The following is a 5,713-nucleotide window of genomic DNA, read 5'->3' on the forward strand; positions in this document are numbered from 1 at the left end:
CAGCGATGTGTTCACTTGTAACCAGGGTAAACAACCAGGGTTACGCAGGGCCGCGCTTAGTAACCCGATATTTACCCTGGTTACCATTGTAAATGTAAAAAAAAAACCACTACATACTTACATTCCAGTGTCTGTCGTGTTCCCCGGCGTCAGCTTCCCTGCACTGTGTCAGCGCTTGCCGGCCGTAAAGCATATTACAGCGGTGATGTCACCGCTCTGCTTTACGGCAGGCGCTTACACAGTGCAGGGAAGCTGACGCCGGGGAACACGACAGACACCGGAATGTAAGTATGTAGTGTTTTTTTTTTTTACATTTACAATGGTAACCAGGGTAAATATCGGGTTACTAAGCGCGGCCCTGCGCTTAGTAACCCGATGTTTACCCTGGTTACACGGGGACTTCGGCATCGTTGGTCGCTGGAGAGCTGTCTGTGTGACAGCTCTCCAGCGACCACACAATGACTAAACAGCGATGCTGCAGCGATCGGCATCGTTGTCTATATCGCTGCAGCGTCGCTTAATGTGACGGTATCTTAACACTTAAGGTACCTTCACACTGAGCAACTTTACAACGAGAACGACAGCGATCCGTGACGTTGCAGCGTCCTGGATAGCGATCTCGTTGAGTTTGACACGCAGCAGCGATCAGGATCCCGCTGTGACATCGCTGGTCGTAGCTAGAAGTCCGGAACTTTATTTGGTCGTCAGGTCAGCATGTATCATCATGTTTGACAGCAAAAGCAACGATGCCTGCAATGGTTTTTCCTGGAGCTAACAACCAGCGAGAATGATAAGTGAGTCGCCTTTACGTCACTGGATCGCTCCTGCATCGTTCTGGTGTTGCCATGTTTGACGTCTCTACAGCGACCTAAACAGCGATGCTGCAGCGATCGGCTCGTTGTCTATATCGCTGCAGCGTCACTGAGTGTGACGGTACCTTTAGGGTATGTGCACACGATGCAGATTTAGTGCAGTTCTGCAGCGTTTTTTTCTGCAGCAGAAACGCTGCAGAACTGCACTGTGAGTGACAATTCAATGAAAATCAATAGAAAAAAAAAAAAGCTGTGCACATGGTGCAGAAAAATCCGTGCAGAAACGCTGCAGATTTCAAAGAAGTGCATGTCACTTCTTTTGTGCAATTCTGCAGCGTTTCTGCACCCATAGGCTCCCATTTTGTGGGTCAAATCCGCATAAAAACTGCAGATGTAATAACCATCTGCAGATTTTATGCGGATTTGGGTGTCAAAACCGCAGCAGACGGAAGTGACGTCAGTGATGTGGAGGAAGTGTGTGGGCGGAGTGTAGTGAAAATGGAGTCGTACCGTCGGATGGGGATCGATGTGAAGCACATGGTGGAAATGGTATGTAGTGTCTGTGTGTGTGTGTGTCGGTCTGTGTGTGTGTGTCGGTCTGTGTGTCTGTCTCTCTGTCAGTAGTGACTCATTGTAGTCATTCGTCGGGTGGGACTACTTCTCCCATCGAAATGTGATGATGGGAGAGTTGTCCCATCGTCAGGCGACTGACTACAATGGGTTAAAAACACAAACCCAACATATAACATGTGCCCCCACCCCACCGATCCCCCCCAAGCCACCGGTACACTGCTCCGGCTCCCCTCCGTCCTGTGCTCCGCTCCCCCCGTGCTCTTGTCCGTTCACCCCCGTGCTCCAATCACCCCCCTGTGATCCGATCCACCCCCCCCCGTGCTCCAATCACCCCCCCATGATCCGATCCACCCCCCCCCCCGTGCTCCGATCCACCCCCCGGTGCCCGATCACCCCCCCCCCCGCGCTCCGATCCACCACCACCCCCCGCGCTCCGATCCACCCCCCCGCACTCCGCTCCCCCCCGTGCCCCCCCCCACCTCATCATGCTTACCGTTCCTTCCTCCCGGGGTCCGTCCGTCTTCTCCCTGGGCGCCGCCATCTTCCAAAATGGCGGGCGCATGCGCAGTGCGCCCGCCGAATCTGCCGGCCGGCAGATTCGTTCCAAAGTGCATTTTGATCACTGAGATATAAACTATCTCAGTGATCAAAATAAAAAAATAGTAAATGACCCCCCCCTTTGTCACCCCCATAGGTAGGAACAATAAAAAATATAAAGAATTTTTTTTTTCCCCCACTAGGGTTAGGGTTAGGGTTATGGCTAGGGTTAGGGTTAGGGCTAGGGTTATGGCTAGGGTTAGGGGTAGGGTCAGGGCTAGGGTTAGGGTTATGGCTAGGGTTAGGGCTAGGGTTAGGGCTAGGATTAGGGCTAGGATTAGGGCTAGGGTTAGGGCTAGGGTTATGGCTAGGGTTAGGGCTAGGATTAGGGCTAGGATTAGGGTTAGGGTTATGGCTAGGGTTAGGGCTAGGGTTATGGTTAGGGTTAGGGCTAGGGCTAGGGTTATGGCTAGGGTTAGGGCTAGGGTTAGGGCTAGGATTAGGGCTAGGGTTATGGCTAGGGTTAGGGCTAGGATTAGGGTTAGGGTTATGGCTAGGGTTAGGGCTAGGGTTAGGGCTAGGGTTAGGGCTAGGGTTAGGGGTAGGGTTAGGGTTAGGGCTAGGGTTAGGGCTAGGGTTAGGGCTAGGGTTAGGGCTAGGGTTAGGGCTAGGGTTAGCGCTAGGGTTAGGGCTAGGATTAGGGCTAGGGTTAGGGCTAGGGTTAGGGCTAGGGGTATGGCTCGGGTTAGGGTTAGGGTATGTGCACACATATTCTGGTCCTCTGCGGATTTTTCCGCTGCGGATTTGATAAATCCGTAGTGCTAAACCGCTGCGGATTTATGGCGGATTTACCGCGGTTTTTCTGCACATTTCACTGCGGTTTTACAACTGCGATTTTCTATTGGAGCAGTTGTAAAACCGCTGCGGAATCCGCAGAAAGAAGTGACATGCTGCGGAATGTAAACTGCTGCGTTTCCGTGCAGTTTTTCTGCAGCATGTGTACAGCGATATTTGTTTTCCATAGGTTTACATTGAACTGTAAACTCATGGGAAACTGCTGCGGATCCGCAGCGTTTTCCGCAGTGTGTGCACATACCTTTACGCTATATGCACACGGTGCGGATTTGGCTGCGCAGCAGAGTTACATCAGATTTACAGTTCCATGTAAACCTATGGAAAACCAAATCCGCTGTGCCCATGGTGCTGAAAATACCGTGCGGAAACGCTGCGTTGTATTTTCCGCAGCATGACAATTCTTTGTGCGGATTCATCAGCGTTTTACACCTGTTCCTCAATAGGAATCCGCAGGTGAAATCCGCACAAAAAATACTGGAAATCCACGGTAAATCCACAGGTAAAACGCAGTGCCTTTTACCCGAGGATTTTTCAAAAATGATGCTGAAAAATCTCACACAAATTCGCAACGTGGGCACATAGCCTTAGGGTTAGGGTTGGAATTAGGGTTGTGATTAGGGTTATGGCTACAGTTGGGATTAGGGTTAGGGGTGTGGGGGGGTTAGTGTTGGAGGTAGAATTGAGGGGTTTCCACTGTTTAGGCACATCAGGGGTCTCCAAACGCAACATGGCGCCACCATTGATTCCAGCCACGGACCGCCACAACATTGTGTGTCAATGCGTCGCCAATGTTAGTCTATGGGGCAAAAACGCATCCTGCAGACAACTTTGCAGGATGCGTTTTTTCCCGTAAACGACGCATTGCAATGTATTGAAAAAAATGCTTGTGTGAAAGTAGCCTACAAGTTTATGGGTAAAAAACAAATCCTGCGAGCACATTTGCAGGATCCGTTTTTTTCCACCGGATCGTTTTTTTTGGGTTATGATTCCGGGGGGTTTCCTAAACCATGCTACATCTTGTGGTTAATATCCACCCTACGCTCTCTCTATGGGTCTACACATGTATTTATAATATATATATATATATATATATATATATATATATATATATATATATCGCACATGTCGGTGTGTCTACAATGTCTAAAAAAATTTTTTTGATTAGTCCTTTTTTTAATCTGAGGAAGGTTTTTAATTACATTTTGTTATCCATTATAGATAAGGGACATGCCCGCCATATGGGACCCGGCCGATGAGGCATACAAAGATAAATATGCACGGGATAACTGCTGGATGAGGATTGTACGTGACCTCTATCCGCATTATGATGGCTACAACAGTACCCTGCAGCAGCAAATTAGTAAGTATTATTTTTACACCTTGCATAAAAAAATTTTTTCAAGGGAATGTAATGATCATATTATTTTATTGTTTTAGGTAAAGAGGTCAAACAGCGGTGGCGCTCAGTGCGAGACCGCTTCCAAAAAATTCTGAGCAGCCAGTCCAAAAGCGGGTCTTCCCCGGTCAAAGGGAACTTGAGCCTGTATGAGGAGCTAAGTTTCTTGATCACCAGCAGGACTTTGAGGAGGTAATTTGTTAACAATAACGTGAATGCAGTAATGATGAATATAATGTAATGTATCAAACTTAAAAATTCCTTTTTTTTCACAGCACTGAAGGGAACATTCAAGCTCCTGACCCCGTAGAGGACTCAACACAAGATACATCAGAGTCAGCAGATGACACATCTGTTTTGGGTTCAACAGACTCTATCCCTGTTGTCGCAGGCACTTCGGGAATATGTTCCAGTTCAGCATCTTCGGCTGACCAAAGTGATGTGCCAATAACCCAAGGAACCTCTGTTGTTCCGGTGCCAATAACCTTCCCACCCCCCAAAAAAAAATTAAACAAAAAAAAAAAGAAGATAAAACCACAAAAAGGGTCAATGAGACCATTGATCTTCTGAACAAGTCTGCCAAAGAGGATTATCTTGATCTTTTTGGGTCTACTATAGCCAACAAGGCACGGTTATTGGCACCGGAAAGACTGAGCAAATTTATGAGCTCTGTCCATGCCCTTTTGGACGCGTTCGAGGAACCTGCACCAATTGCCCCCCTAGCGGACATTGTAACAGGTATCACACGGAGTGTGAGACCTCCACCTCCACCACCACCACCAACACCAACACCGCCACTGCAGCATGACCAACGGTATCACCGGCCTACCAGCCAGTACTATGCTGATACCAACTCTGACCACTTTCTATTTGGCCCAGAGTATACTATGTTACAATAATTTCTTGAGAAGAGAAAAATGGAGGCACTCACCAGTCTTCCACAAAGATTCCTTTATTAACACCAACTCCAGATAAAATTCATGGCGGGGGGAGCGGGAGCCGAAGCTCGTGTGAGCTGCTCACAATAATAATAAAGGAATCTTTGTGGAAGACTGGTGAGTACCTCCATTTTTCTCTTCTCAAGAAGTTGTGGTCAATAGACTATTTTTTCGGAAGAGCACCCAAAGTCCCATGTGAATACGGTTTTTGGAGAGTGGCCTCTAGTTATACATTTTTTTCACCTGAAATTGGTCCAGTAGAGACCCGAGTGGTAGGGGCAGTACCGCTCATTTTTTTTCTTGCTGGACTGTATTGTATGTTACAATAATGATGTTCCATTATATTCTGTCACACAATTTTTTTGTTTTAATACCCATACCCGACAAGTTTTGTCTGAAAATCAGCTCGTTCTATAAAATTGTGATTTTGTTAAAAAATAATTAATAAAAGAATGAAGTTTAACAAAGCAATGACTACTTTTTTCATACCTTTTTTATGATTTATTTAAGAATTTTCACCATCCCATAGCGTATTTTTAAAACTGTATTTACTAAACTCCCTACAATTTGCCTTTTCTTTATTCTACAATGACATTTCTTTG

General features: G+C 47.0%; 1 long non-coding RNA gene across 1 annotated transcript; it reads left to right on the forward strand.

Moving 5' to 3' along the window:
* The first annotated feature begins 3,926 nt into the window (after positions 1-3,926).
* LOC138641443 (uncharacterized) lies at positions 3,927-5,196 on the forward strand. The gene is made up of 3 exons (XR_011313840.1): positions 3,927-4,137; positions 4,215-4,365; positions 4,449-5,196. It is a non-coding gene; the product is annotated as an uncharacterized lncRNA (long non-coding RNA).
* The last annotated feature ends 517 nt before the right edge of the window (positions 5,197-5,713 follow it).

The sequence above is a fragment of the Ranitomeya imitator genome, chromosome 6 (assembly GCF_032444005.1).
Source record: "Ranitomeya imitator isolate aRanImi1 chromosome 6, aRanImi1.pri, whole genome shotgun sequence".
Taxonomy (NCBI): domain Eukaryota; kingdom Metazoa; phylum Chordata; class Amphibia; order Anura; family Dendrobatidae; genus Ranitomeya; species Ranitomeya imitator.